The following is a 26,570-nucleotide window of genomic DNA, read 5'->3' as shown; positions in this document are numbered from 1 at the left end:
AAGGCATCTCCATGTTGAGGTCGAAAAAAGTGATAGTTGAATGTCTTCCTCTGGAACTTGATAGAATGCTAACAAAGGTGGGTTAGCCATTAATGACGTGAAATCATTACATATTATTTGAGTTGGACTATCAACTTGATTAACAGGTTCAGGCAATTCATATTGGGATGAGAAGGACATACCCCAAACTACATGCACATCAACAAAAGTGGCATACATTTCCAACATAGTAACATCGTTGTCGTTTAAGAGATTAAACAATGTATATGTTAACATAAAATTTTTAAAAAAAAATGTACTAAAGTGTAACCAATCTTCTACTGTTTCCAACACGAGCATTCCTTAAGAGTTTTGTGATTAAATAGTGAAGAGTAATGTTTCTCCTGAAGGATAGAAGAATATAATGATCTGATAAAAAAATAACCTCGTATTGATCTTCCCCAATTTCTCCGTTATAGTAAACAACAACTGAAATATGAGCCATTTTCGTAGTTTGAGCGTTTGAAAGTTTGAAGTTTTGAAAGTTTGAGAGTTTGAGAGATTAAAGTTACTAAGTTTTAGAATTTAAGAGTTTAATATGTTTAGGGTCAGGGAATAATTCATGTCAATTATGTGAAGTGGCAGAGTGTAATATCCCAAAATCAGGGTTAATGACTTAAATGGAATTTTTGAAACTTTGAAGTATGATTTCAAAATATTGTAGAATGTAGGGACTTATTTGTAAATATTTTAGGGATTATTGGTAATTATTAAATGAAGTAAAGGGTAAAATGGTCATTTGATAAGGAAGATTTTTATTTTCCCTTATAAGATAAGGAAACCACGTGGGAAGAGGGAAAAGGAAGTTCTAGAGTTCTCTTCATCTTTCTTCTTTCTCTCCATCGTGAACCAAGGTTGCAAAGGTAAGTCCTCTTGTTAGATAATTTCTTGTTGAATTCAAGGTTTGTTTATGATCATTAGATGATAATTAAGATTAAAGAAAGCTTAAATCATCTTAAAAGCAAATGATGATAGAGTTAGGAGAGATTAAAGATTAAGACTTTTCAAATGAAATCTTGGAATAGAGTTCATTACTCAATTTGGAAGATAAATTTGACTTGTCATCAACTTACTTAAGAGATATGAAGTGATAGAATTGAATTAAGAACATATTGAAAAATTGGTATGAATATTGATTTCCATATGGAGAAAGGAATTTTGAGATTTAAAGGGTGATAAAGGAGTAGAAACAAGTTTAAGTATGTATATGAGAGTTAAGAATATGGTAGAGGATGTAATATGAAGTGTTTAAGTAGAATTAGAGTGATTTTCGGGCTTAAAAATGAATTATGGCTATGTGCATCGATGCACATTCAATTTGTATCGATGCATCAAGGGTATTACCAGAAATTGTTCAGTCTGTATCGATGCACAGGAAGTGCATCGATGCACCCATTAAAAATGGAAACATCGAATGCAATTAGTGCATCGATGCATAAGGAGTGCATCATGCACCCCCTTAAAATTAAAACATCGAAGGTGATTTGTGTATCGATGCATGGGTAGTGTATCGATGCACATGTTAAAGAGTGCATCGTACACTGTAGAATGTATCGATGCACTTCAAGGGGAAATAGAAATAGACATTTCTTTTGGTCTAAGAAATTATAGATTAGAGTATATCAATGGGATACTGATATGTATCAATGTATGATTATGTAGATATCAAACATGAACAAGTTCCAGAACGATTATCAAGTTAAGATTCGATCGAAAGAAAGGAATTCATAAAAGCAGTATTGACTAGTGAAGCTAGGTGAGTGCATTTTATTTTATAAGATTATATGGAAATTGGACTTGTGATAAGTCTATTTCCTATATTAATAGCTCATTAAGTCTTGATCATAAGTATGTTAACAACATGAAGTGTATGTTTGATTATATGAATTGATATGTTTTTGTATGTGCTATGTGGTTTACGTAAAAACATTATTAAGTGTTAATGAGAGAATATAAAATAAGTTATGAAATTATAGGAATATAGAAGATAAGTCAAGTGATATATGGAAATGGAAATAGATGTATATAAAGAGTTATAGGAGAACAAATATAAGTCATATGATAATGAAATATAAGACTATGTGAATACATGGTTATGAGATAAAATATGTAATATTAGGAAAATATGATGAAAGTGAGTTCATGAGAAGTGATAGGAACTACGTAAACATGTGTAATAGTATATGCTTAATAGAAACATGAGTTGGACAAGTACATAGTGGTATGATCCATTATGAGAATTAGTATAATAGAGCTTTTTGATTTAATGAGAGTTAAGGGAACTATATAAGATTGAATTATAGAATGAAATGGGAATAATATATCAATTAGGAAACTTGAATATAAAAAAGGATGATACGAATATATAAGATAGGTTGTATGCTAAAGATTTATGGAGCTATATGAAAAGGTTATAAGGAATATATGAAATTGAATTAAGTAAATAGATTAAACTAATATATAAATAAAATACTATTAAACGATATATGTTTAGAAATACGACATAGTTTATGTAATCTAAGGGAATAAAAAGAAATGAAGCATAAGGTAGATGATATGACATAAGTTATTATATACATATATAATATATGTTATCAAGTAATATGAAAGGACTCTGAAAATTGATATAAGCTATGTGGAAGTGTTATAGGGGTTTCTATGTACTATATAAAGTATATATATGATTATATGTGAACAAGATATGATATGTAGGTTTACGTGAACATCTAAGAAATGATCTAAGCTATATGATATGATCTACGTGAATATATGCAATTTGGATATTTGTTATATGCCATGGATCTATGTGACTACGTGAGAAAGAATATAAGCTATGTGACATGTAAATGTGAATTATATGAAAATGTTCTACGTGTAAGTGAACAATGTGTATATATGAATATGTGAAATGACATAAATGATAATGCCCATGTTATGTGTCATGAGAGCTAGGGGTATAGTTGGCATACCAAGAGTCGAGGGTCTATGTGGTCCTTCGGTACAATTATACGAGCTGTGGTGACAGTATTAGTGCACAACCTCTATAGACTCACATATCTATAGTTCTTATATGTATACATGGGTTAATATAGAAATAACAACAAACATATTACATGTGACTTGTATGCTTTTGTGCTATGAATGGTATTATATGATTTATATGATGATATGTGGATTGTATGATTAAATGAGTCAAATGTTGGTTAAAATACTAGGTATAAGAGGATATGTATCAAGTGATATAAACGATAATAATATTGACAATGAAATAAGGCTAATGATGGAAATGATGAGTGATGAGTATATGTGTGTGTATATGTTCTTATATGTAAAGATATATTGCATAGGTGTTATAGGGATTTGTTACACGAATAAGGGTATGAGTGATAATAGTAATTGTTCATGCATGATTACAAGATATAATTTATAGTTTATGTTTATTTGCCTCACTAAGTCATAGACTTAGCGTGTGATTATTTCACACGTAGGTTAAAGAAGTGAGAAGAGAAGAGAAGAGAAGAAGAGCAAGATAGGTCAGTATCTCCCTTACAAAATTTCAGATCAAAAAATATATGATATAAAGGTGTTTGGTTAATTTGAATATAGTTGGCATGTACTGATTGATTGAGTTGAATATGCTCTGATCGATTTTGATTATGAGAAAATAACCTCAGTGACAAAAAATGCCTTATAATATACGATTTTAACCAACTTTTTTTGGATTTGCCAAAATGACCAACTAAATCGCAATGCGATTGATAATTCTCAACGCGATCTCCGGTATCGCAAATCAGTTTCCAGATTCGCAACGCGATTCTTACTATCGCATTGCGATTTTCCAAATTCGTGTTGCGATTTTCCGACTATCGCAATGCGAATATGTAAATCACAATGCGATTCTGACTATCGCAACGAGATTCTGACTATCGCAACGCGATGCTGACTATCGCAACACGATACTGACTATCACAATGCGATTTTCAAAGCGCCATTATTATCGCAACGCGTATTTTTTTTCAAATTCCAAACACGAATATTAATATATCGTAACACTGAACCGTCTACAGTATATCCCGTAATCGCAACTCATAACATAAAACCCTAAATCACAACTCAGTCCCATCTCTATCTCTCACTCTCTAAGGAAACATCCATCCCCATCTCCGACAAAATCAGTCCCCATCTCCGATGAATTCCGTCTATCTCCATCTCTCAGAGCCACCATCACAATCATTCACGGTCAGAAATGGAAAATCAACCAAATCAACCACCGAGGGTTAGTTTTTTTAATTATTTTTATTTTGAAATTTTTGCATTATTATTAGGTTTTTCATATTGAAATTGATGATAAATTTACTGGTAATTTCAATAATAGATTAATCATTTCATTTAGATTGCTTATTAAATTTATTCGATTGCTGCCAATACTGCTAAACTGTTTAGTCTTTAAACCCTGTGAATTTAGTATTTATCTTTGTTTTGTCTTTTGGTTGAAGTAATGCAATCCATTCAAGTTTCAATTTTAGTATTTGAAACCGAGAATCGCAACGCGAAATGAAAATTGCAACGACAGAATTGCAATGCGATTTTAGTTTCGCGTTGCGATTTTTATTTCGCGTTACGATAGTCAAATTCGCATTGCGATTTCATTTTCGTGTTGCGATTTTAAGTTTCAGAAACTATTCTTCTTCTGCAAATTGAAACTTGAATGAATTGCATTACTTCAACAAAAAAACAAAGATAAATACTAAATTCACAGTGTTGCAAATTTAAGTTTGAAGAATAAACTACTACTCTTTATGTTTATTATTATTGGTATATCTTCACAGTGTAGTTTTTGGTATATCTAACTTGGTATGTTTATTGTTTTTGTAGAACTTTTATTCGGCTCAATTGACCTTAAGAAATAAAGTAAGCCTGGCCAAAACAATTGCGTCGAAGCTTTCACTTGCACAAAGAAAAATATTTGAGGATACTTGCTTCGGGCCATGGCTGAAAGTATAACATCCGGGTGGAGATGCTATGTTGACCCATCTGTTTCTTCAAACCATGACTAGCGATCTACCAGAGACTATACAACGTCGTGATGAAGAGATATGGTTTGATTTTCCACCGGCGTATACGTGTTTTGGGCGGGAGGAGTTTTACTTAATCACCGGTCTACGTTTCGGACACGATGATGTAGGTCGGTACACTAGACATATTACCCGCCTATCATGGTTATCCCGGGTTTTTCCTGAACTGTCAATGGAGAAGCCGAATTTACACGTGGAAGACTTGACGAGATTATTGAATAAGAAAGATGGTTTTACTCGGATGAATGACGTCGATGTTGTCCGAGTATGCCTTCTAATACTTTTACATACCGACTTTTTAGGCAGAGAGGCCAGACAACCTATTCCTAATGATCTAATTAAATTGGTAGAGGATCTAAATGCATAAAACCTGTTTCCGTGGGGTTCGTATTATGGAAAGCTACATGGAATAAGTTGTCGTCTGCCTTTGATGATCGAAAAAGTTTGCGTGGCGATGGTTCCAAATACTCTTTGTCAGGCTTTATTTGGGCCTTTAAGGTAAGAATTTTTATATAATGTTTCCAAAATTATAATTAATTATTTAACAATTACTAATGTTTGTTATTATATTGTTTGTAGATTTGGATATTTGAGGCCTTTCCCGCAATGCAGACATATGCATTAAAAACTTCTAATGATATTCCTAGGGCTATTTCCTAGAATAGGAAACGGACCTTGCAGCAATGGGAAGATTTACTACCGTATACGACAATAAATAATGTAAGTTAACACAAATACTACCATATGTTTATAAACAAGTTATTACTAGTACACATTTAACTTTGTTTGAGCTTTTATATTGTTAGGAGGCCAACACTCCATTACAGAGGCTGACACCCACGGAAGCTGAGCTTGCCACTGATTGGTGGCAAGCTAGTAAGTGTTTTTTTGATGGCACGGATGATGAGCAGCCTCCACTTCGAGAGCCATCACCTCACCCAGAGCCATCACCTGATCGACCCGACTATACACCTCCACAACGAGAGCCATCACCTATTCTGTCACATCATCGAGCCTCTTCTCTACCATCACCTCATGATAGGCAACCGAAAAAGATGCCACGACGTTTATCTCCCTGTTCTCCACTCCACCTCCACGGGATGAGTTAGGGGAGTTACGTGATGAGGTCAATGCCTTGCGTGAGGAGGTCGGTACTTTACGTGATGACAGTGGTGCATGGCATGTTGAGGTGTCTACTTTACGTGGTGAGGTAGCCGCTCTACGTGAGATGGTAGCATCGTTGTAGAATGAGGTTCATACTCTACGCAACGAGGTAAGTTTAATATTTTTCATATTTAACTTGATGATAAATTTACTCGTATTTTCACTTAGATTAACCATTTCACTTAGATTAATCATTTCACTTAGATTACTTAGTAAATTCATTCGTTGCTGCCAATACTGCTAAACTGTTTATTCTTTAACCTGTGAAGTTAGTATTTGTTTTTGGTTGAAGTAATGCAATCCATTCAAGTTTCAATTTGCAGAAGAAGAATAGTTTACTTTTGCAACGCGAAAATGACTATCGCAAAGAGAATTTGACTATCGCAACGAAAGAATCACAATGCGAAATGAAAATCGCATTGCGATTCTCTCGTTGCGATAGTCAAATTCGCATTGCGATAGTCATTCGTGTTGCGATTTTAAGTTTCAGATTCTATTCTTCTTCTGCAAATTGAAACTTGAATGAATTGCATTACTTCAACCAAAAGACAAAGACAAATACTAACTTCACAGTGTTGAAAATTTAAGTTTCAAGAATAAACTACTACTCTTTATGTTGTCATTGAACCTGCACTAAACCTATATGTTATCCTTTTAAATGTTTATATAAGTGATTACTTCTGGAATGTTATCTGATGCATTTTGTGAACAATGATAGAATAATAACTTGGGTGAATACCGTGCAAGTATGAAATATATTTGTCTTTGTTTTCACTATTTAATATCATGTATGTTTATTTACTGATTTATGTATTAATTTATTTTTAGCGGCCCGCTAAGGTGGATGCTCTACGTCGGGTTTTTCTTGCAAGACGGAGTTCACGCATCAGACGGCGTATACGTGCCATTACGTCTCCGTTCACCCCAACAGTGCGAAGAATCCGTAAGAAAAAGCCCGACTCACCTGTCATCATTTAAGAGGCCTCCCCTATCGTTCAAGAGGCCCCTATCATACCTCAAGAGTCCCCTCCCACCGTTCAAGAGGCCACTGTCATCGTTGAAGAGGTCCTCCCAACATTCTAGAGCCCGATTCACACGGCGTAATATATCAAATTATTGAGAAACCCCCTCACGTGCCGGACATGATGGATGACTGTTCGCTTTCGTATAAGTTACCGGCCAGCACCATTCCGATAGATGAAGTGGAGAGGAAACAACTACCGGAAACAATTCTGGATAATACCCTTTGGGCTAAGACTGCAGTTGATTTTTATTTACATGAGCGGAGCCAAGGGTTTTATGCTGACATATACAAACTCAACAATGATATGCATTTGTTGATTGAACGGTCTTGGTGGGGTGTGTTATTAGGGGTTGAAGACAATGGCTATTTCGATGGGGGGTAAGTTTTATATTTCTTCTTATATTTCATTTTGATTATTTTTTTTAAATTTATATAATTCACTAATATATGTCTTTTTTTGTAAAACATCATATTGATGCATGGGTGTCACGTCTTCTAATAGTAAGGAAATTGAAGAAAAAAAATACTCGATATACAATTATGCCGACGTCTTTTCACGTAGTTCACTTGAGAATCAACGACAGGAATCATATGTGTTGGCTAATGGACAAGCTAAACTTTATCCTGCATGGTGGGAGGTCGATAAGGTTAGTATTTATTTGTTTAAATATTTTAAAGGTGTTCATAAATAAGTGCGCAATTTGAATTATTAAATTTCGATGTAGGTGTTTTTCCCTGTTTTGGAACGTACTCATTGGCTTCTCGGCGAGCTTCATCTCCCATCCCTAAAGACAATAGTATATGACAGCATGATAAATTACATATCATTGTCTGATTTGAGAGATATTATTAAGGGATGGAGCTCTCATTTGGCTAAATTCTTGGATGCGATTAATTATTGGACTTATTCTGGAAACAAGAACCTAAAGAAGTTCAATGTTACAGTTATCAGAGACGAGACCGCGCCACAACAAATGTCGGGGATTGTGGTTGTCTCGTATGCATGTGCTTGGAGCGTTTGACGATAGGAAGTATACAGTTTCTACCTCCCACCGATAGAGATAGAGGTGCAATAGGCTTGTGGTTTCGTCATTTTATGGCTAGAGCGATATATACGAGATGCTGCATACCTGCATCCGCATTATGAAAGTGTCCATAAATAATTTGTAAGTCAAATGCAAGTGTTGTTAAATACCTAGAATTCAATAATAATTTGTGTTTGTTGGTTTTAGATGTGTAGAAAGTGTTATTTGAGCAAATGTTTGATTTTTGCAGGTTAATCCTGAAGTGAGCTGCGTGAAATTGATGTATGGGTGCATAAACAACTGTCTGGGGTACACTTTTTTTGATTGTTTAATTGATTCTTAAAAGTCTGATTTGTTTAATTGATGAGGAAAATAAGAATTATTATCATTTTTTGCTTGTTTAATTGATTTATAAAAATTGATTTGTAAAAGTTGATTTGTTTAATATTGATGTATAAATAATTCTTATTTGTGCTTGTTTAATTGATTGAAATGTAAAAGTTGATTTGTTGATTTCAATCTGCATCATATTGAAGGCAAAAGACCTGTTGGAGGTACACTTTCGCAACGCTAAACTCAAAATCACAATGCGAAAGCCAAAATCGCAACGCGAAAGTCAATTCGCGTTGCGATAGTCTAATACGCTTTGCAATTTTCTCATTGCGATAGTCAAATACCCGTTACGATAATCAAATTCGCGTTACGATAGTAAAATTCGTGTTACGATAGACAAATTCGCGTTGAAATTTTTGCGTTGCGATAGTCATATTGCGATAGTGTTGCGATTTTTGAGTTGCGATAATCAAATTTGCGTTGCGATATTCAAAAGAATGTGTAATAAGTGATAACAACTGAACATATCATAGCAATGTTCAAACTCAAGTTACTAATACATGCCTAACTGAAAATGTTAAAAGTTTACACATAAAATACACATAATAGTCAAATTCGCGTTGCGATATTCAAATGAATATGTAATAAGTGATAACAACTGAACAATCATAGCAATGTTCAAACTCAAGTTACTAATATATGTCTAACTGAAAATGTTAAAAGTTTACACATAATACAACGTTTGCATTTAAAAATCACCCAAGTTAATAGTCCCAAAAGGTGAAGCCGGTTGTGATTGGGATTTTGATTTTGATTGCAATTTTGATTGCCTTTTTCTTAACACTATATGAGCTTTGGATTTTGATGAGGATCCATATTTTGGTAGAGGAAAAGATGATTGTGATGGCACTGGTGATCCACATGTCAACCTTGTATGACCACTTTCCTTGCACCGACTAGATGTCGATCTCTTCTTCTCTTCACCCTTAGACGGTATACGATCGTGACTTTTTGGTCGGCCAGGTAGCCTTCTATCCATGGCTGGTGGCAAAACTGTTTGTAAGTCATCTGGTATGTCCCACTCAGAAGGATGTGGAATAGGGTAGATAATCTCGGCATAAGTCTGTCGATATACTTCTGTAGTGTAGCAATCCATAGCGTATGCGCTTGAATCATCTTGGTTTAGATGAAGAGCAACTTTTATAACATGCCCACACGGATAACCAGATGTTTTCCATTTCATAAAACTACACGTCTTTGCATTTAGATCGACAAGCCCATTTAAGTTATTATCCAGTACTTCAAACAAAGTGTTTGAACATGGTTCAACTCTCCATGACGTTAACTTCACAACACGTTTCGTTATTTTTTTTTCAGTCCATGGTGTAACACGATGTTCCAATGTTCCTGTAAATTTAAATAAATAATACTTAGTAAAATATATGATAAGTTACGAATTTAAAGAAATAATACCTGCATGGTTTCTTTTCTTGTAGTACCACTGTTGAATAGAGGCTCGAAAAAACTCCATTAACATAGTAATGTGTAATTTCTGGGAATGACGACTTAGAGCGTTGATTGATTCTGCACTATTAGACGTCATGAAACCATATCTTGCTCCAAGTTGATATACTCTTGACCATCTTTCAAACTCGACATCTTCTAGTGTTTGAGCACACTGAGGCAAAACACGTCTTATACAATTTATATGGTTATTAAAATCCACTTCCCGATAAGCTTTTACAGCATTCCAGTATGTCCATTTGTGATTTTTTATACCAGCAGGCCTTGATTTTAGATTTCTATATAAATGAACACCACAAAGTCCAAGAAAAGCATCTGGGAAACACCTTCTAACAACATTGTCAATTGAGTTTGCCCTATCGGATATGATTGTCAGATTGCTAATAGGACCTATGCAATCCCTAAGATACCCCATAAACCATGTCCATGAATCAGAGGTTTCAGATTTGCCAACCCTGTAAGCTATTGGCAGTATCTCATTGTTAGCATCCATGGCTACTGCTAATAAGTTTACTCTAAGGTATCGACCTTTTAAATGTGCTCTTTCAACTATAATAACTGGGTGCATGCAAGTAATAAACGAACGAATCTACAAAATCATATACACAAGAAATATAATCATTTAAATGTGATATGCATGTAACTAACAAAAATGAGTCAACAAAATTATATTGATTTACTAACAAGAGCACAATGGCGATAAACAGCAACTCAAAGCGTCCATAAGCCGGCAGTTGGGCAAACGATGCTTCTGGCGACCCCCTCAACAATTCCAAGGCATAACATTTGGCTCTCCAAGCTTAAGAATATGAGATACTAATCTTGAACCGAGCATTCATGTCAGTCATAATTTCATGTCCCCGATATACCCTGCCATTCAAAAACATTAACTCAGTGAGAAAACCACCCAACACCTTTTTGTTTGCCTGTCTATGGTGAGGAAAAACTTGGGTTCTTGAACATGTATGTTTATCAATAAAAGTCCTAACTTGAAACATTTCGCAATCTTTTATCCTCTTTGCAATCATACGCCACGTACAGTTTTTGTCAATCATACACCTTGTTTCGAAATGATCTTTGCTTGATTTGTTAACTTTTAGTTGATAGCCATCTTCTACACATTTCGTATACAAAGCTATCTTCAAGTATTCCTTTGTATCAAAACAATCATCTTTCTTGATACGAATAATTTTTGTGTAACAATCAACTGCTATTTTTACCAACTATTCTTCCGGCATCTGAAGTAATTCTGGCATATTCCAGTTATACTCCCGTGGCATTTTCTTCGGGGACTTTTCTTCGGGGATTTCTTCTTCTTCTTTTTCTTCTTTAGGGTTATATGAATTACAGAATGGATGTTCAACATGTTCATTCACAGTCGTAACTTCCTCCTCATTATCATCAACAACATCTTCCTCGGCAACAGCTGTTTCATCATCAAAATTCGGGTATTGACCAATATCAAAATCATTACACGCATGGTCTATTTCTTCTTCTGAAACATCATCAAAATCCGAGTATTGACCAAGATCAAAGTCCGGGTATTGACCAAGATCAAATTTCGAATACCGAGTAGTACTCACAATTTTTTCTGTGGGCTCATCATCGTCTAACTGGTTAATACGAAAACCAGAATTTGGTGCTGAAAGTTGATTGGGATTTGGATTAGGGAAAGGTTGTGGGTTTTGAGATTGTGTTTGGTATTGGAAATGTGGTGAAATAAAATTTGCTTGGTGATGAAATTGTGGTGGAACCATTAAATTTTGAGCACCATAAACTGGGGTTGAAAAACTTAGTTGATTACTACCCGCTACTGACCCAACTTCACTACTTCTAGGTTCAACAACATATAATGTAACATCATCTTGCGAAACACTAATGTAAGCAATGAATCGTTCAACATCTTCATTGTCGGTTAACAAATAAACTTCTCCTTTTCTCTGATAAGATAGCCTAAATCCACTTAAGGGCTCTAAATTCAATTTATTTTCAACACGTAACATTAGAGTTTCATAAGTTAACTTTTTTAATGACAGTTTTAGTTGAAGATTCATGGGTAAAGGCATATATTGTAAAACACCATAAACATTCTCTCATGACCCTCCAAAATACAATTATATCCAAACATGATCAACATTAGATGATTTCATTATTGTAAATTAATTTACTAAACAAACGAGCTGTGAAACTAAAACCTGTTGCCGGATGGGGAATGATGTCGTTGGATATAGGAACGGATGTCATCAGAGAAAGTGATAGATGGATATGGAATGAGTTACGATTTAGGGATTTAGGTTATGAGTTGCTTCTGCTGCGTAGTTATATACCCAAAACATTTGTGTTACGAAACTAAAACCTGTTGCGAATTTCAAATTCAGTGTTGTAACAGTCAGAATCGCGTTGCGATAGTCAGAATCGCATTGCGATAATCATAATCGCATTGCGATTTACATATTCACATTGCGATTTACATATTCGCATTGCGATTTCGGAAAATCGCAACGCCAATTTGGAAAATCGCAATGCGATAGTCAGAATTGCGTTGCGAATCTGGAAACTGATTTGCGATACCGGAGATTAGTTGCGAATTATCGATCGCATTACGATTTAGTTGGTCATTTTGGCAAATCCAAAAAAAGTTGGTTAAAATCGTATATTATAAGGCATTTTTGGTCACTGAGGTTATTTTCTATTTGATTATTTTGGTCAATTTATGTAAACAATCCGCTTTTATTTTAATGAAAGTTTTAAATTTTCTTTGAATTTTGTTAAGAGTCAAGGTTTGAAAAGTCAACGTGACACCTCAGACTTGTATTCGGGTCGGGTACGGGTTTGAGGTATTATATTTAATGGTATCAGAGCTAAGTTTTAGCCGATTCTAGGCTTAAATCGAAGTCAATTGAGTTTTAAAAATATGTACATGCCAATATAAAGTGAAAATTTCTGATCTGATAGTGTAAGGAGTGTGTTGTCTTGCTAATAGAATTAGATTGCTAAGTTATAATAGAAATATGATTATGATAATTCCAAAATAAAGTGAAATGTGATATTCCTGATTGTTGTAGTTTTTTACCTACCCTGGCCTGGCAGGATTAAGAGCGGACACCTCAAGAAGTGCCTCATAAAATCAAAGGTTGATTTTAGAAGTTGAAATCATATTAAAATAGTGATAGTAGGTTTTCACAGTTTCGAATCAGAAAAAAATAAGGTGAAGTATTCTTATTATTTCATGGATAGGATAGAATATGGTGAACATGTATCACCATAAAAGCATTAACAGATAAAATGATGCAATGAGAATTGGAGGAAGAGTTCAAGAATAAGTATATCAATGACAAGCGTATAAGGTGTATAAAATTAGAGCTTATGAGTTTAAAACGAAGGAATAATATTGAGTCTAAGCAAGAGTGTGTATATGATCAGGGTTTACAGTAGAGATGGAAATAGTTAGCGTTGGCTAACCAGAGTATGTGATAAAAATATACCGGAATTATAAGATTATAAGATATGGTTAGGTTAATATAAATAAATATGAAGTGGATCTGGATACAGTTGTATAGTTGGATCTTAGTAATGTGAGATAATGAAGGAAGTGGGGATTTGTATATTTGAGTAAAGTTAAAGATTGATAAGAAGAGTTTAAGAATGGATACATCAGTGATCAGTTTATAAGAGAAAGGAAGTCAGAATGTTGAGTTTGAACAACGGAAATTACATGATATATGAGAATAGAGGTGAATTTGATAAGTTAAGCAAACTAATTTTGAAATAATTTCGATGGGAAAGGATGTATATGATTGGTTGATTAGGACCTGTGCCCTAGATTGAACAGTTGTTATTGACTAGCTGTCAGAGAAAAGGAGATAGAGTTATAAGATTGGAAGAAAATATAAAGTTGAGTTAATCAATTGTGATGTAGATTTGAATATAGTTGTGTATTCTGATCAGATAACTATGATGTAGATAAGGAGATAAGTAATTGTATGGAGCTTTAAGGAAGGAAAATACAAGTATTTGAGATGGTAAAGAATGAGGTTTGTATAAGTGAAATTGATTATTGAAGTTATGAAAAGGTGATAAAGATCGGTAATCAAAGATGAGTATAAGTGAAGGAAAATAGTAGGTGAACATGAAAGGAAAGATATGAATTATGTATAAGGAGATTTTGATTTTGAATAAATAAAGGAATAATGGATTAAGGAAATGAAAAGGATTGAGTTTAAAGGATCAAATATGATAAAGGTTATATTAAAGTGTAGATGATAAGTTTGATATAGAAGTAAGAAAAGTGTGTAAGGTGATATGAAAAGATTGCTTAATTTTGTAAAGTATATGTTTAATCATATTTAGAGAAGATTTAAGGTTGTGTTCTTGGTCAAATGATGATGGAAAAAGTGTTTGGTTATTGTTATAAGGTAATTAGAGATGAATGTTACTGTCTACGTGAAGATTGACATTATATGGAAATTTTGAAAGGTTAGAGGAAAATGCATAATCGAATGAGAGAAAAGACATGAATGGATTGAGGTTACTAGTTACTGTGTATATGATAAGTGACAGTAAATGATTGTATAAAGGAAAAAGGAAGTTGAAGAACTAAAGGAATGAAAGGTTAAGTGAAGGAGGCAACATGAGAACATTAAAAGGTATGTTCTTATTGATATGTTCAATAAAAATTCGAGGACGAATTATCTTAAAAGGATGGGAGATTTTTAATATCCCAAAATCAGGGTTAGTGACTAAAATGGAATTTTTGAAACTTTAAAGTATGATTCAAAAGATTTTAAAATATAAGGACTTATTTGTAAATATTTTTGAGGGATTGTTGGTAATTATTAAATGAAGTAAAGGGAAAAATGGTCATTTGATAAAGAAGATTTTTATTTTCCCTTATAAGATAAGGAAACCACGTGGGAAGAGGGAAAATGAAGTTCTAGAGTTCTCTTCATCTTTTTTCTTTCTCTCCATCGTGAACCAAGGTTGCAAAGGTAAGTCCTCTTATTAGATAATTTCTTATTGAATTCAAGGTTTGTTTATGATCATTATATGATAATTAAGCTTAAAGAAAGCTTAAATCATCTTAAAAGCAAATGATGGTGGAGATATGAGAGATTAAAGATTAAGAGTTTTTAAATGAAATCTTGGAATAAAGTTCATTACTCGAATTGGAAGATAAATTTGACTTGTCATCAACTTAATTAAGAGATATGAAGTGATACAATTGAATTAAGAACATCTTGAAAAATTGGTATGATTATTGATTTCCATATGGATAAAGGAATTTTGAGATTTAAAGGGTAATAAAGGAGTAGAAATGAGTTTAAGTATGTATGTTAAGAATATGATAGAGGATGTAATATGAAGTGTTTAAGTAGAATTTGAGTGTTTTTCGTGCTTAAAAATGAATTCTGGGCTATGTGCATCGATGCACATTCAATGTGTACCGATGCATAAAGGTATTTCCAGAAATTGTTCAGTGTGTATCGATGTATAGGAAGTGCATCGATGCACCCATTAAAAATGGAAACATCGAATGCAATTAATGCATCGATGCATAAGGAGTGCATCGATGCACCCCTTTAAAATTAAAACATCGAAGGTGATTTATGTATCGATGCATGGGTAGTGTATCGATGCACATGTTAGAAAATGCATCGGTACACTGTAGAATGTATCGATGCACTTCAAGGGGAAATAGAAATAGACATTTATTTTGGTCTAAGAAATGATAGATTAGAGTATATCAATGGGATACTGATGTATCAATGTATGATTATGTAGATATCGAACATGAACAAGTTCCAGAACGATTATCAAGTTAAGATTCGATCGAAAGAAAAGAATTCATAAAAGCGGTATTGACTAGTGAGGCCAGGTGAATGCGTTTTATTTTATAAGATTATATGGAAATTGGACTTGTGATAAGTCTATTTCCTATAGTAATAGCTCATTAAGTCTTGATCATAAGTATGTTAACAACATGAAGTGTATGTATGTTTGATTATATAAATTGATATGTTTTTGTATGTGCTATGTGGTTTATGTAAAAACATTATTATGTGTTAATGAGAGAATATAAAATAAGTTATGAAATTATAGGAATATAGAAGATAAGTCAAGTGATATATGGAAATGGAAATAGATGTCTATGAAGAGTTATAGGAGAACAAATATAAGTCATATGATAATGAAATATAAGACTATGTGAATACATGGTTATGAGATAAAATATGTAATAATAGGAAAATATGATGAAAGTGAGTTCATGAGAAGTGATAGGAACTAGGTAAACATGTGTAACAGTATATGCTTAATAGAAACATGAGTTGGACAAGTACATAGTGGTATGATCCATTATGAGAATTAGTATAATAGAGCTTTTTGATTCAATGAGAGTTAAGGGAACTAAATAAGATTAAATTATAGAATGAAATGAGAATAGTATATCAATTAGGAAACTTGAATATAAAAAGGATGATACGAATATATAAGATAAGTTGTATGCTAAAGATTTATGGAGCTATATGAAAAGGTTATAAGGAATATATGAAATTGAATTAAGTAAATAGATTAAACTAATATATAAATAAAATACTATTAAACGATATATGTTTAGAAATACGACATAGTTTATGTAATCTAAGGGAATAAAAAGAAATGAAGCATAAGGTAGAGGATATGACATAAGTTATTATATACATATATGATATATGTTATCAAGTAATATGAAAGGACTCTGAAAATTGATATAAGCTATGTGGAAGTGTTCTAGGGGTTTCTATGTACTATATAAAGTATATATGATTATATGTGAACAAGATATGATATGTAGGTTTACATGAACATCTAAGAAATAATCTAAGCTATATGATATGATCTACGTGAATATATGCAATTTGGATATATGTTATATGCCATGGATCTATGTGACATGAGAAAGAATATAAGCTATGTGACATGTAAATGTGAATTATATGAAAATGTTCTACGTGTAAGTAAACTATGTGTATATATGAATATGTGAAATGACATAAATGATAATGCCATGTTATGTATCATGAGAGCTAGGGGTATAGTTGGCATGCCAAGAGTCGATTGTCTACACGGTCCTTCGGGACATATATGTATTCTTTGGAACATGTGTGAGGTCTTTTGAGACACATACTTGATCCTTGGCATATGTATATGATTCTTAAGGAATTTTCTACGTGGTCCTTAGGGACAACCTTATATGGCACTTCGGTGCATTTCTATGCGGCACTACGGTGCAATTCTACGTGGCACTTCGGTGCAATTATACGAGCTGTGGTGACATCATTAGTGCACAACCTCTATAGAGTCACATATCTATAGTTCTTATATGTATACATTGGCTAATAAAGAAATAACAACAAACATATTGCATGTGACTTATATGCTTTTGTGCTATGAATGGTATTATATGATTTATATGATGATATGTGGATTGTATGATTAAATGAGTCAAATGTTGATTAAAATGCTAGGTATAAGAGGATATGTATCAAGTGATATAAACGATAATAATATTGATAATGAAATAAGGCTAATGATGGAAATGATGAGTGATGAGTATATGTGTGTGTATATGTTCTTATATGTAATGATATATTGAATAGGTGTTATAGGGATTTGTTACATGAATAAGGGTATGAGTGATAGTAATAATTGTTCATGCATGATTACAAGTTACAATTTATAGTTTATGTTTATTTGCCTCACTAAGTCATAGACTTAGCGTGTGATTATTTCACACGTAGGTTAAAGAAGTGAGAAGAGAAGCGAAGAAGAGCAAGACATGTTAGCATCTCCCTTACAAAATTTTAGATTAGAAAATAGATGATTTAAAGGTGTTTGGTTAATTTGAATATAGTTGGCATGTACTAATTGATTGAGTTGAATATGCTCTGATCGATTTTGATTATTTTGGTCAATTTATGTAAATAAACTGCTTTTATTTTAATGAAAGTTTTAAATTTTCTTTGAATTTTGTCAAGAGTTAAAGCTTGAAAAGTCAATGTGACACCTCAGACTCGTATTCGGGTCTGGTACGGGTTGGGGGTGTTGCATTTAATGGTATCAGAGCTAAGTTTTAGCCGATTCTAGGCTTAAACCAAAGTCAAATGAGTTTTAAAAATGTGTAAATGTCAACATAAAGTGAAAATTTCTGATCTGATAGTGTAAGGAGTGTGTTTTCTTGCTAATAGAATTAGATTGCTAAGTTATAATAGAAGTATGATTATGATAATTCTGAAATAAAGTGAAATGTGATATTCCTGATTGTTGTAGCTATTCACCTACCCTGGCCAGGCAGGATGAAGAGCGGACACCTCAGGAAGTGCCTCATAAAATCAAAGGTTGATTTTAGAAGTTGAAATCATATTAAAATAGTGATAGTAGGTTTTCACAGTTTCGAATCGGAAAACAATGAGGTGAAGTATTCTTATTATTTCATGGATAAGATAGAATATGGTGAACAAGTATCACCATAAAAGCGTTAAAAGATCAAATGATGCAATGAGAATTCGTGGAAGAGTTCAAGAATAAGTATATCAATGACAAGCGTATAAGGTGTATAAAGTTAGAGCTTATGAGTTTAAAACGAAGGAATAATATTGAGTCTAAGCAAGAGTGTGTATATGATCAGGGTCTGTAGTAGAGATAGAAATAGTTAGCGTTGGCTAACCAGAATATGTGATAAAAATATACCAGAATTATAAGATTATAAGATATGGTCAGGTTAAGATAAATAAATATGAAGTGGATCTGGATACAGTTGTATAGTTGGATCTTAGTAATGTGAGATAGTGAAAGAAGTGGGGATTTGTATATTTGAGTAAAGTTAATGATTGATAAGAAGAGTTTAAGAATGGATACATCAGTGATCAGTGTATAAGAGAAAGGAAGTCAGAATGTTGAGTTTGAACATCGAAAATTACATGATATATGAGAATAGAGGTGAATTTGATAAGTTAAGCAAACTAATTTTGAAATAATTTTGATGGGAAAGGATGTATATGATTGGTTGATTAGGACCTGTGCCCTAGATTGAACAGTTGTTATTAACTAGCTGTCAGAGAAAAGGAGATAGAGTTATAAGATTGGAAGAAAATATAAAGTTGAGTTAATCAATTGTGATGTAGATTTGAATATAGTTTTGTATTCTAATCAGATAACTATGATGTAGATAAGGAGATAAGTAATTGTATGGAGCTTTAAGGAAGGAAAATACAAGTATAAGAGATGGTAAAGAATGAGGTTTGTATAAATAAAATTGATTATTGAAGTTATGAAAAGGTGATAAAGATCGGTAATCAGAGATGAGTATAAGTGATAGGAAAATAGTAGGTGAACATGAAAGGAAAGATATGATTTATGTATAAGGAGATTTTGATTTTTAATGAATAAAGGAATAATGGAATAAGGAAATGAAAAGGATTGAGTTTAAAGGATCAAATATGATAAAGGTTATATTAAAATGTAAATGATAAGTTTGATATAGAAGTAAGAGAAGTGTGTAAGGTGATGTGAAAAGATTGCTTAATTTTGTAAAGTGTATGTTTAATCATATTTAAAGAAGATTTAAGGTTGTGTTCTTGGTCAAATGATTATGAAAAAAGAGTTTGGTTATTGTTATAAGGTAATTAGAGATGGATGTTACTGTCTACGTGAAAAGTGACATTATATGGAAATTTTGAAAGGTCAGAGGAAAATGCAGAATCGAAGGAGAGAAAAAACATGAATAGATTGAGGTTACTGGTTACTGTTTATGTGATAAGTGACAATAAATGAATGTATAAAGGAAAAAGGAAGTTGAAGAACTAAAGGAATGAAAGTTTAAGTAAAGGAGGCAACATGAGAACATTAGAAGGTATGTTCTTATTGATATGTGCAATGAAAATTCGAGGACGAATTTTCTTAAAAGGAGGAGAGATTTGTAATATCCCAAAATCAGGGTTAGTGACTAAAATGGAATTTTTAAAACTTTGAAGTATGATTTCAAAATATTGTAAAATACAAGGACTTATTTGTAAATATTTTTAAGAGATTGTTGGTAATTATTAAATGAAGTAAAGGGTAAAATGGTCATTTGACAAGGAAGATTTTTATTTTCCCTTATAAGATAAGGAAACCACGTGGGAAGAGGGAAAAGGAAGTTCTAGAGTTCTCTTCATCTTTCTTCTTTCTCTCTATCGTGAACCAAGGTTGCAAAGGTTAGTCCTCTTGTTAGATAATTTCTTGTTGAATTCAAGGTTTTTTTATGATCATTAGATGATAATTAAGCTTAAAGAAAGCTTAAATCATCTTAAAAGCAAAGGATGATAGAGTTAGGAGAGATTAAAGATTAAGAGTTTTCAAATGAAATCTTGGAATATAGTTCATTACTCAATTTGGAAGATAAATTTGACTTGCCATCAACTTAATTAAGATATATGAAGTGATAGAATTGAATTAAGAACATATTGAAAAATTGGTATGAATATTGGTTTTCATATGGAGAAAGGAATTTTGAGATTTAAAGGGTGATAAAGGAGTAGAAATGAGTTTAAGTATGTATATGAGAGTTAAGAATATGGTAGAGGATGTAATTTGAAGTGTTTAAGTAGAATTAGAGTGATTTTCGGGCTTAAAAATGAATTATTGGCTATGTGCATCGATGCACATTCAATGTGTACTGATGCATCAAGAGTATTACCAGAAAATGTTCAGCGTGTATCGATGCACAGGAAGTGCATCGATGCACCCATTAAAAATGGAAACATCGAATGCAATTAGTGAATCGATGCATAAGGAGTACATCAATGCACCCCCTTAAAATTAAAACATCGAAGGTGATTTGTGTATCGATGCATGTGTAGTGTATCGATGCACATGTTAAAGAGTGTATCGGTACACTGTAGAATGTATCGATGCACTTCAAGGGGAAATAGAAATAGACATTTCTTTTGGTCTAAGAAATGATAGATTAGAGTATATCAATGGGATACTGATGTATCAATGTATGATTATGTAGATATCAAACATGAACAAGTTCCAGAACGATTATCAAGTTAAGATTCGATCGAAAGAAAGGAATTCATAAATGCAGTATTGACTAGTGAAGCCAAGTGAGTGCATTTTATTTTATAAGATTATATGGAAATTGGACTTGTGATAAGTCTATTTCCTATAGTAATAACTCATTAAGTCTTGATCATAAGTATGTTAACAACATGAAGTGTATGTATGTTTGATTATATGAATTGATATGTTTTTGTATGTGCTATGTGGTTTACGTAAAAACATTATTAAGTGTTAATGAGAGAATATAAAATAAGTTATGAAATTATAGGAATATAGAAGATAAGTCAAGTGATATATGGAAATGGAAATAGATGTCTATGAAGAGTTATAGGAGAACAAATATAAGTCATATGATAATGAAATATAAGACTATGTGAATACATGGTTATGAGATAAAATATGTAATAATAGGAAAATATGATGAAAGTGAGTTCATGAGAAGTGATAGGAACTAGGTAAACATGTGTAACAGTATATGCTTAATAGAAACATGAGTTGGACAAGTACATAGTGGTTTGATCCATTATGAGAATTAGTATAATAGAGCTTTTTGATTTAATGAGAGTTAAGGGAACTAAATAAGATTGAATTATAGAATGAAATGAGAATAGTATATCAATTAGGAAACTTGAATATAAAAAGGATGATACGAATATATAATATAAGTTGTATGCTAAAGATTTATGGAGCTATATGAAAAGGTTATAAAGAATATATGAAATTGAATTAAGTAAATAAATTAAACTAATATATAAATAAAATACTATTAAACGATATATGTTTAGAAATACGACATAATTTATGTAATCTAAGGGAATACAATGAAATATGACATAAGTTATTATATACATATATGATATATGTTATCAAGTAATATGAAAAGACTCTGAAAATTGATATAAGCTATGTGGAAGTGTTCTAGGGGTTTCTATGTACTATATAAAATATATATGATTATATGTGAACAAGATATGATATGTAGGTTTACATGAACATCTAAGAAATGATCTAAGCTATATAATATGATCTACGTGATTATATACAATTTGGATATATGTTATATGACATGGATCTATGTGACTACGTGAGAAAGAATATAAGCTATGTGACATGTAAATGTGAATTATATGAAAATGTTCTACGCGTAAGTGAACTATGCGTATATATGAATATGTGAAATGACATAAATGATAATGCCCATGTTATGTGTCATGAGAGCTAGGGGTATAGTTGGCATGCCAAGAGTCGAGGGTCTACGTGGTCATTTGGGACATATATGTATTCTTTGGAATATGTGTGAGGTCTTTTGAGACACATACTTGATCCTTGGCATATGTATATGATTCTTAAGGAATTTTCTACGTGGTCCTTAGGGACAACCTTATATGGCACTTCGGTGCATTTCTACGCGGCACTACGGTGCAATTCTACGTGGCACTTCGGTGTAATTATACGAGCTGTGGTGACAGCATTAGTGCACAACCTCTATAGACTCACATATCTATAGTTCTCATATGTATACATGGGCTAATAAAGAAATAACAATAAACATATTACATGTGACTTGTATGCTTTTGTGCTATGAATGATATTATATGATTTATATGATGATATTTGGATTGTATGATTAAATGAGTCAAATGTTGGTTAAAATGCTAGGTATAAGAGGATATGTATCAAGTGATATAAACGATATAATATTGATAATGAAATAAGGCTAATGATGGAAATGATGAGTGATGAGTATATGTGTGTGTATATGTTCTTATATGTAATGATATATTGCATAGGTGTTATAGGGATTTGTTACACGAATAAGGGTATGAGTGATAGCAGTAATTGTTCATGCATGATTACAAGCTATAGTTTATAGTTTATGTTTATTTGCCTCACTAAGTCATAGACTTAGCATGTGATTGTTTCACACGTAGGTTAGAGAAGTGAGAAGAGAAGCGAAGAAGAGGAAGACAGGTCAGCATCTCCCTTACAAAATTTCAGATCAGAAAATAGATGATTTAAAGGTGTTTGGTTAATTTGAATATAGTTGGCATGTACTAATTGATTGAGTTGAATATGCTCTGATCGATTTTGATTATTATGGTCAATTTATGTAAATAAACCGCTTTTATTTTAATGAAAGTTTTAAATTTTCTTTGAATTTTGTCAAGAGTCAAAGTTTGAAAAGTCAATGTGACACCTCAAACTCGTATTTGGGTCAGGTACGGGTTGGGGGTGTTACACAGAGATTCTCTAAATAATAATGAAAAACGTTTTCCCCGAAATGCACCTTTTATTTCGGATGGGATGAAACACTCTGACATGACAAATATTCTCTGAATAATAATGGAAAATGTTTTCCCCGAAATACGTCTTTCATTTCAGATGTGATAGAACACTCTGATGGTAAAGATTCTCTGAATAATAATGGAAAATATTTTCCCTAAAACGCACCTTTCATTTCAGATGGGATGGAACACTCTGACATGGCAAAGATTCTCTGAATAATAATGGAAAATGCTTTCCCTGAAATACGTCTTTCATTTTTGATGGGATGAAACACTCTGACATGACAAAGATTATCTTAAATAATGGAAAACACTTCTCTCGAAATGCGCCTTTCATTTCGGATGGGATGGATCACTATTATAATCTAGAGATTCTTTGAATAATAATGGAAAAACGCTTCCCCTTGAAAGTACCTTTCATTTCGGATGAGGTGGATCACTATTATAATCCAGAGATTCTCTGAACAATAATGAAAAAACACATCTTTTGGAACGCGTATTTCCTTTTCGGTAAATTTTGTCTTAGAATCTCAATGAACTGAAGTTTTATCTGTTGGTAGGACGAGAATGCTTCGATTGAAACACATATTTCTTTTTCTTTAGATTATATCTTATCCAGTGTTAGACACTATATATATAAAAGACGAAGCATGTGATCCTCGGTATTTTACCTTCCGTGTTTCTTTATTAGTATATTATATATCATTTTATAGATTTTCCATCGTTTTTAATGGCAGCTAAATGTTCATTATCTTATCTCGTAAATGATATATTAGTTGAGATTTTAGGCTGCACTGCTTCAAATCTATTGAGGACTTTCTCCACCTTCGTTTAACTTGTTGGGACTTTTATTTGGCATCCAATTACATAATCATATTTGTAAATGTTCGACTTCATCAGTATGCCTTAAAACTTTTGGATCGTTGTGAATTATTGCTCGTGCGAAAGGCTTATGTTTCTAGAAATCAAAATGCATTGTTTAGGGAATGTATAGAGGAGTGTTTTACCAAATATTATGCCAATGTTAAACTTGGTTGTCGCATCTTGAAGGAAACCTCTACCATTGGTGACATCGAAGTAACTTACGCTTTAGGTATTTGATTGCTCACATAAAAGAGAGGTTGCAAGAATGATATCAAGTATTGTCCTGCTTAAACCCAATGCATTTAAATAGGAAGCAAAAAGAGCTTCTCAAATGTACAAACATGACTATGTTAACTATTGCCAAAATATTCTCGGTTTCTTACATAAAAAAGATTTCATAAACATATTGCAGATGTGATGACACATTTAGAGGTTGTTTTTATTATTTCTGGAATCGTGAAAGCAATATTGTAATTGGTTTTGTTCTTAGTAGAACTAATTAAATTCAATACGACATTTGTTATAGATTTGAATTATAAAAACAACAAACCATGAACATTACATTAAACAACAAACTATAAACCATGACATCGAGAAAACCATACCAACGAGCTAGAAATACGACACATCTATCACACACCTTAAACAGTAAATAAACGCATAATAATACATCTTAAACAGTAAATATAATCATACAAGCACGTCCTAAAACAAACTTTTTTTTAATGTTGTTACGATGCCCAATTGCGTTTGAACCATGCTTCTGGGTCTTCATCATCTATCTCTGTGTTCCCAAAATCATTCAATCTTTGTGTTCAGTAGTTGAAATCGAAGCATCATCATCAACATCATCAAACTCTACAAACAAATCAACATAAGATACAAAAAATAGTAGTATGTCTCAATCATTCCACAAAGGTTGAAATCATAGCTTAGAATAAACCTCTTAAATGAAACATGCAACCTACAATATAACAAATAGATTATTCTTTTCCTCCTGAGTTTAAACTTTCTTTCTATTTTACGTTTCAACTCCTCAAATGATATTTTTTGTTGAAAGATATGCTTAAATTTTTGCAATAAAAAAATATTTGCCTGAATAGTAGTCATCTTATCTAAACAGCTCAAGCTTTTGCTTGGATATATTAAAATTATCTTTCACCTTGCACATATATATAGCTTATATGCCCTTACAAAGCGCATCCTATAAAACGAGCCTACACAATTTATTGTATTCACTTTGTCATTTTTCGTAAAAAACATTAAACATCATTCAAAAACATACTTTATATAAATACATAATAACGAATAAAGAAACATAACAAGATGGAAAAACCAAATAAGCGACAAAAACATAAAATAAATAATAAATACATAAAAACATAAAAAGAAACATAACAACTTGATACAAAATAAGATTTAAATACATAATAAAAAAATAATTAATAAAAATATTACAATTTCATTATATCTATCAATGTCTCCTAGAATGTGTTTTGCAAAGTGGTCGTCGTTTAGTTCAAGAAGGGTTTTTTTTACATGTTGTTGCTCTTCTTCACTCTCCCCCTCCTCCTCATCATCGCCATAATCCTCGTTGTCTTCATCATCATCATCGGTCTCAACAACATTATCTCGGTAAAGGGTGAATGTCAATGTATCACCTTGGTAGAATAAGGATCCTGAAAGTGTTTGACTGACTATCCCACCTCTCCTTACCTTAAGAACTACGAAAAATATGAAAAATCGAACATCGATGTATGCGACGCATACTATAGGCATAGTGTTTCTGGTGGAGAACCACCTGCAAGATAACTCGTGTAGGAATTGAATGTCGGATCCGCAAGCATAGATGAAAAATACCCGCCAGGGGTGTCATAAAACTCTGTGGCCTCTATTCGTAGCCATAAGTTGTGGAATATGGACCAATGAATTTGGAATCTCAACTGATGGATATGGCATATTAACCAACATTGAGAGTGTTTGAAAATGAGGCGGTGTCCCCATGTAAGATGGAGGGCTAGGGATGTATACATGTGTCGCTGGCAGTTGATGTGAAAAATCGGTGGCATAGATACAGATGACCCGAAAGAGTCTGCTCTTCATTTAGTAGTGAGGGGACAATGATGTTGCGAAAGCATCTGCTCGTCAGACATCT

The 26,570-nt window shown here is 32.6% G+C and overlaps 1 pseudogene; it reads right to left on the bottom strand.

Moving 5' to 3' along the window:
• The window catches only part of LOC120121384, a 30,631-nt pseudogene extending 4,437 nt beyond the window's left edge, over positions 1-26,194 (bottom strand).
• Between the last annotated feature and the right edge of the window lie 376 nt (positions 26,195-26,570).

The sequence above is a fragment of the Hibiscus syriacus genome, unplaced genomic scaffold (genome assembly GCF_006381635.1).
Source record: "Hibiscus syriacus cultivar Baekdansim isolate YM2019G1 unplaced genomic scaffold, ASM638163v2 tig00110372_pilon, whole genome shotgun sequence".
Taxonomy (NCBI): domain Eukaryota; kingdom Viridiplantae; phylum Streptophyta; class Magnoliopsida; order Malvales; family Malvaceae; genus Hibiscus; species Hibiscus syriacus.
Note: the sequence above shows the minus strand (reverse complement) of the source record. Positions and strands in the feature narration are given on the sequence as shown.